The sequence below is a fragment of the Medicago sativa genome, chromosome 4, assembly GCF_051527215.1.
Source record: "Medicago sativa cultivar Bolivia chromosome 4, Bolivia_mono, whole genome shotgun sequence".
Lineage (NCBI taxonomy): Eukaryota > Viridiplantae > Streptophyta > Magnoliopsida > Fabales > Fabaceae > Medicago > Medicago sativa.
Window position 1 is genome coordinate 59,006,238 of NC_140752.1, and position 8,264 is coordinate 59,014,501.

Sequence of the window (8,264 nt, forward strand, 5' to 3'; positions counted from 1 at the left end):
ATATAAAAAAAAATTGTAAAAAATTGATATTTTGAAAATATTCATGGAGACAAATCAAACATCTTATATGCTAACATTTACATTTATATATTAGTTAAAAAATATAGTCAAAGTAAGTTATGTGAATAGTGCACATTGTAAAATTGCAACATGTATTTTGAAAACAGATGAAGTATAATATTTAGAGGGAGTTATTATTTTTAAAGCGCTGTAAGTAAAAGGATCAAATTATCTATTTTCAAGTTATTTGTCATCGTAACAAAGAGGAAGATCGTAAGAATCAAATTAATTCAGATAAAACTTTTGTCATTTAAATTTTGATGATAATAAACTAATGACTAATGCAAAACAACAATTTGTCTACTAAACATTTTTTAAAGTGTGCAATGCTAAGATTACCATAAATAATACAAGTAAACCCACACATAACGAGTCTCAAAGTCAACACTCTAACTCAAATGTATTAGTTTAGAGTTTGAAAAAAAAATATTCCTTTCCTAATATTCTCTCTTCTCAAGAGCTATATTTGGATTATAAAATCCGGAAAAAATAAAGCATTTTTAAAAAAAAATAAAATTAAGTTCAGTCCAGATCCTCATATGAAAAGAACATGTCCAACTTATGGTCAAAGTAAGTTAACTACCTAAGCTTCACAAGACTCTGGAAGAAAAGACATGCTGAATCCTCACTACCTTTAGAGGAATCATGTTCTAGTGGTTCATCTTTAGCAAGGTCTATTTGAAATCTAATCATCTAACATACTTAAATTCCTGACACAATTGTTGCACTAACTGTATTTCAAGTATGAGACACGACTTCTCTTTGTAGCCAAACACAAAATCCTGAGAGAGTACTATATTAAAGTACAATATTCAAACGACTAATTGTACATACTTCAATGCGCTATGAGAAGCACCCAACGACTATTTCTCAATGGATAATTTTCAAGGGATATAGAGGGAGCTTAACTTCAACAATTTGAAGTTGACGAGTTGAATCATAGTCTCCATGCTATGGTTGTTTTGAACATCCATGGTTGTCATAAATGAGAAAACTAAAATGTATGTTTACATTCTAAATTATAGAAGTTCTTGAACATTTATCTATGAGCTTACATATGTAATATCCTCTATGTGAGAGATTCTAAGATGATGTTGGAAATATGTCAAGCTTCCTTCAAAGCTCTTTCTGATCTAAGATTTGTTTATATGTAATATCTTCTATGTTGAGAGTTATAATCCTAGGAAAGGACTTTGTATCACATAGATAAAAACTCAAAGCATATAATTGAAGCGGTAATGAAAACAACATTTATTATAATTAAAGGGGGTGTGGAGAAACAATTAATAGATCAACATGATCAATTGTTGAGCTGTACTATCTCTCACATAAATATAGGAACAGCTAGTCAATTGATAGATGTATTAGTTGTAGCATACATATAGGAACAGAAGCTGAATTAGTCATTCCTACTTAATAGTAACTGATACTTATCACTATAGGAGCCTCATCAGGAGCCTCTTTTGCTAACCTATGAAGTAGTATTTTTTGTAACTTACTGCTATATATATTTATCTGATGTAACGTCAATTGAATCAATGAAAATACAATTCATTCTCATTACTTTATAACAATAAGGACTCGATACTTTCAACAAGCTTAAGAGTGTGTTTGGATGGGGGAATGTTTTGAGGGAATGTAATGTTATGAGTGAATTCAAATACTTTGAGGTGAATTCCATTGTTTGGATAATAATTTGAAGAATTTTTAAATTGATGGGAATTTATGAAGTATTTTGTTCAAGTTAAATTTAGAGAATTTCAAATGACACCTAAAAGGTAAGAATTTCAAAATTCTTCATGATTATAATCTTTCAAATTTTGCATTTTGGTCCTCAATTTTTTCAAAATTTTCAATTTGACTAGAATAAATTTCCAAAAAATTATAAATTGACCCCTCAATTTTTAAAAAAAATTATAATTAGCCCCTCAAATTTTTGAAATTTACAAATTGACCCCTAATTTCAATTTTCAAATTTTGCCCAAAAAAATTAAAATTTATAAAAGTTCCCCAAAAATGATGACATTGAAATTTTTTATTACTCTACCCAAACAAAAGTATTGAGAAATGAAATGAATTTAATTGAATCTTTTAAATTGCCTAGAATTTTAAATTCTTTAAAATTTCTCAATTACCTCTTCCAAACACACTCTAAGGGTTTTCAAGTTGGGAAGGTTGAAAGTGTATTGAATTGGAGAGGCTACGAAAAATACTCATGGCCTAGAGAGGATGCGAATAAGTGTCATGACCTTGAGATGATTTAAATAATACTAAACCCTAGAGAGGGTAATAATACTCAACCCTGACCTGACCTAGATAGGCTACAAACAACACTTGGTACCTCAATAGATTTATGAGAATATCAAAAATTATATTTACGATCGTTTGTTGTTAAGACTTTGATAAAAATCACACGTCCATGGAGAGTTGGTTATAATACTCGACTTAATAGGCTCGATGTCATAGTCTGGGGAACCTAGAAGTGTTCCTTATAGTTGTATGCAAATGCATTATAATACAAGGATCATGATGAGGCTTGGGAATCAATATGAAATGCTAGAAGTTAGAGTTTAATAACTTCTAGCTTGGTCAGGATAGTGGATTACGTACTTGACTGTTATGAGACTATACTCCCCAAAAAGGGAGGATAATTTGTTGTGAAGTAGTATATAAATCCTCTTGTAATTTTGTCTATCCCATATCTTTTGGCTTTAATTTGAATGTTATTTATTTATTCTCTTCAATGTATATATCTCACTTATTAAGGAAGAAAAGCTCATCTATAAGGAACAAAAAAGAAAAGGAAAAGGATGATAGGTAAAAATCAAATATGAGATATAAAAAAAAATGGTTGAATAATATCTTGTCAAGTATTTTGGCTGAATTGGTGAAAAACCCATAGTTTACATAGGATATGGGTTAATTGTTTTATTGTCATAATAGAGTATGTTTATTGTTAATTGTTGGTTGCAAGTATTTATCGAAAAGTTTGTTACGTAATGTTACTTTCTAACCACATCATGTAGTGCTTTAATTTTGAGTTTGTGATTGTACATGTTTGTCTATAAGTATTAATTGGTGTGGGGTTATAAACAACGTATGCGTGTACTTCGTTGTACACTTGATGTATGTCTATATTTTGTATAATGATGTATGTACAAAAATATTTAAATTTTTGGAGTGAAACATGACATTATTATGAATGAACAAGTATGCATGAAATCATCATATGATTATGATTATGGAGTTAGATTTGCATATGAAGATAGGTGATATATGTTGTTAGGAAGCTGAAAATAAAAAGTAATAAAAAAAGAAACAAAGCAATAAAAAGTAAATAAAAAAGAAAGATAAATAAACTAAAGAAAATAAAATAACATTTTGATTTATTTAATTGATTTGCATAGTGTGTCAAAGACACTATATATAGGAATGATAATGGTACTAACCCTAATGGGCTTAAAGACTAAAGTCCTAACTTAAAGGCCCAACTAAAAATCATTCAAAGGAAAGACAAACTAATATAATTTTACTCTTAAACTAGATAGCTAAATTATTCATTTAAGTCTAATATAACTCTCTAACATTGCCGACGGGTTCACTTGAACCTTGTCCTCAACGTTCAGAAGCGAGTCCGGAGGTTTGCGCGGCGGTCGAGTGTGAGGTGGCCCAATTGAATTGTGGAAGAAGCCTGATAATTCTTTAGGACCGTAAAGTTGAGACATAAACAATTTTGGCCCATGAAAACAATGTTCCAACACAAACAATTCCCTCGAATATGGAGGTTCATCAAATTGTTGGAAACAATTCCTATGTGAAAAGAGCACATGAGGGAAAATGTTTGTTGCAAAGATGGATTGGTGCTAAAAGACACATGGAATTTGTCTTTTGTGAAGCATAACGTGGGTGGCTCTTTGTGAAAATAGTTGGCACGCAAATTGTGGGATTTTGAATCTTGTGTCTCGCTTGCAATTACAATGGACCAGCACCTTCAGTGTACTGTGCAACGACTTGGAATATAAACAAGAGAGAGGGCGTGACACGTGGCAAATTTATGTTGGTGGAGAACATTTCACATGGATTGTGCTTTTGACCGACAGCTGAGATTGTCCCACACTTACTAGATGAGGATCCAATGGTGGAGATTGGATTTTATGGGTACCGAGAGAGAGAAACTTCAACAATCGTTTTTGGAAAAATAATTCAAACTGTGTGGAATATGGAAGATGATATGCCAGTGGCGACAACAGGGATTGTGAATCCGGCGGTTTCGGAGGCGGCGGTGATAGCGGCTGTGAGCTGTTGAAAGGTGGTGCAGGAGATTGACACGGAGCTTTGACGGGATTAGGTGGTTTCACCGGCGGCCAAAAAAATGGATTGATTGACGGTGGTGCCAGAGGTGGAGATGGGACTACTTCCGGTGTTTGTAGATCTGGTGGTTTAGGCGGTGTCGGTGGTGGTGGCGGTAATAGAACCAATACCCTTTTCGGTGGTGAGAAGGAGATGGTCATTAAATGCTGATATGGTGGTTTTGGTCGTGGTCGCGGCGGTGAGCTGGTGCGAGGTGGCTTTGACGAGTGTGGCGACGCCGGAGGTAGTGACTGTGGTTGTGGCGTTGAGAACAGAGGTAAGACTATGTCCGGTGGCTTTGGTGGAGGAGTTAGCATTGGAGGTGTAAAGGTTTGTTTTGGCGATTTTGGCGTCGGCACAGGTGTGGTGTGTTTGTTTGGCTCCCATACGACAGTCGCGACTACAGTACCGTGACCAAGAAACAAATCAAAAGATGAACACCCTGTTTGTTTGTTCTCAAACTCCGATGATGGTTGATTCATTGTTGGATCTGTACGTTTCGTTTCTGGTTCTTCCACCATGGTTTTGATGAACTCAGTTTCTTTTTTAACAATAGTGAATGCAGCTCCATTTTTACTGTGTAAATTATTGGACTCTGCAAGCAGCACCGATGGTGGTTCTTGAACAACACATGTCTTTGTTTCTTCCGGTGGTACCCATGAAGGAGAGAGAATCTTTCTCATTTCATTCAGTCCATTCATGACCATTGTGAGTGTATATTGACGTTGTTGCAGCAAATCAGTCTTGGCATCAACATGTGTAGTAGCCACACTGTTAGAGACCGAACCACTATGTGGATATGGGTATGAAGGGAAAATTAATGGTTGAGATGAAATGGTGTTTGGGTTGGAGTATTGGCTTGGTGGTGGTGGTTGTTGTTGAAAGTTGTAGTTTGGGTATATGTATGGATTTGGTGATGAAATAGGTGAAATGATGTTTGTGTATCCATAAATTTCTGGGTAATAAGAAGTTGAATATGAAGGTTGTGGGTTTGGTGATGATGGAGTTGAAGTGTTGTTTGAGTATCCATAATTTTGTGGGTTTGAGTATGGCAGGTTTGGGTTTGAAGGTGGTGTCTAGCCATGTTTAAAACACATATTTGGTGAATGTGAAGGGTATGGGTTTGTGTGGGTTGAAGAATACGGATGAGAAATGGGAGGTGAATTTGAAGGGTATGAGTTTTGTGATGGAGGGGCTGAAGTTGCTGTTACGGGAGAGTAATATGGGTGAGAGGTGCAATATGGATGTGGGGGAGAATAAGTGGAGTATGGTGTGTAAGGGTTGGGGAATGGAGATGTAATATTTGTGCCTGTGAAGTTTGGGTAGTATGGATGGGAGGAAGGGAAATCAGCCATGGGAGGGTTTGAGATCAAGGATGAAAGCACCAATTGTAAGGAAGTTGGAACAGTTTTAATGAAAATAAAAGAAACAAAGCAATAAAAAGTAAATAACAAAGAAAGATAAGTAAACTAAAGAAAATAAAATAACATTTTGATTCATTTGATTGATTTGCATAGTGTGTCAAAGACACTATATATAGGAATGATAATGGTACTAACCCAAATGGGCCTAAAGAAAAAGTCCTAACTTAAAGGTGTCATACCCTAATTTTGGACCTAAAAATACTTGCTCAAAATGATTTTCCTCTTCTCTGAGATGGGTCTTTGACTCTTGAGAGATTGCAATTGACTGTTGTTTTACTCTGACATTTTACTCTACTCTATCTGAAATTTACTGCTGTTACTTGAAAATGTTTAATTGTGATTTTGTCTGTGGTTTTCTTGCATTTCAAGCCATCCAAAAAGGTTTTCTTGCACCTCAAGTCATTTGAATTTGTCTCTGATCAATTGCATATTTCTCTGCATTTTATTTGAACCTTAGTTGCAAAAATCATTGAAAAGGGCATTTTAGTCATTTCCTGTGTTAAAACTCCTTTTAATCTTTGAAAATTGTCTCTGAGTCTCTTCAATTAGTGCGTGTAAATCCTTGCTTTAATTCCATGTTAAAATCCATTTCAAAAATTGCATTTGAGTCATTTCGAGTCAATTTAGTCCCTAGGGGCATTTTGGTCATTTCAAATAAAATTTTGACAGAGAGAGGTTACTTTGAAGTACCTCATTTGGTAGTTGGTTCGTTTTAGTCCTTTTGTTGATTTTATTTTTGTTTCACTTTACGTTATTTTCAAATTACCAATTTTAATCCAATTTTACTTTTATTTTTTTTCTTTTAGTCCTTTTTTCATTTCAGTCCCTTAGTTTTAAAAATTGCATTTAAGTCCTTTTAGTCCTTCAGGTTGCAGTTCAGTCCTTTTCTTATTTTGCAGTTTTGTCCTTTTAATTAATTGCAGATTAGTCCTCCTAGTTGTTAAAATTGCATTTTTTAGTCCTTTTTTCAAAATTGCAGTTTGGTCCTTTAAGTTTGTCAAATTGCAGAAAGGTCCCAAGTCCCAAAATTCAGCAAGGCCGAGATTGTTAGAGCTCCAAGCACAGGTGGCATTATCTCATTGGCTTACAGGTCCAAGTGTCAGCCTATAAAAGGCCATATCATCAATGCACAGTGCCAACACACCCACTCATTACGAGCCAAATCATCACAAACACATTCCCATTTCCATTTTCCAGAAAAACGGATCAAAACCTCAAGTTCACATGAACTTCATCAAGAACACGTGAACCAAAAACCCTAACCGTTTTCCAGATTCACCAAAACAAACACAAATCAACAAATTCAACACCAATTCCATCGTTTCATCACAATCCAGAACATTCATCCCCAAATCCAAACCCTAAATTTCCAGAACACGAAATTGAAGCTAAATCAAACCAATTCATTACAGTTCTCAGAGATTCAAGCATGAATCATCATCATTGAACCGGTTTGTTCGCAATTCAAGTGTGAATTCATCACTGACAGTGACAAATTTGCCACGATCACGAAGAGGAGTTTGAGAGAGAAGAGGAAAGATCGAAGCAAGATTTTGAACCGGTGAAGAAGAAAAAGAAGAACACCGATTTATTTTCGGTTCAACAACTTACCAGAAAGCTCACGTGGATCTTTTGTTCGAATCCCCAAAGTTCAAAGAGGTAAATCTTCAAACTCACCGTTTGTTTTCCAGTTTTCAATCGCATGAGTAATATTCTTCACTAATCGGTGTAGATCGAACAAACACGTGAGATATCATTTCGAAAATTGTTGAAAACCTTGAAAGATTCTGAAACCGAAAGGTTCAAATGTAGATCTACACAGATCTAGTGAGTTTTAAGGAAAAAGAGTTGCATATTCATAAAGAGGAGAGGACGACGAACACAACGATGTAAAAAGATGTAGAAAAACATTCCGGTACGGTGGCGCCACCAGCGAACCACCGTACCTGCACAGTTGTGCTCGTCGGAGAAGACAATCGGAGAAGTAGAGAGAAGTTGCAGAGCCTCTCTCACTAGAACTAGTGAAGAGAGAGAAAGGAGAAGAGGAAATGAAACCAGACCGGTTTCAAACCTTTTTATAACCAGTGGACCGGTCTGGTTAACTCCTGGTTCACCTTTCCTTCAATCTTCACCGTCAGATCTAGGTCTGATCCGTTTGGATTGATCTGACGGCTTCTGTGGCCTCCTGTGATCCAGATCCAACCTGTACTTGGGCTTGGGCCTAATCTTGCAGTTAAAATTCGTTTTGCTCTATATTTTTGCTATTTTGACACTGTATGTTGTTGTTTACACCCTTGTTTGCCTCAAAATGCATGATAAAACTCCTAAAAAATTTCCTAATGCTTTTCTTGATATTTTTGTTGATTCTTGGTGATTTTTACATGTTAATACTGGTTAGAAAAACATATGTGAAAATGTTGATTTCTTGTT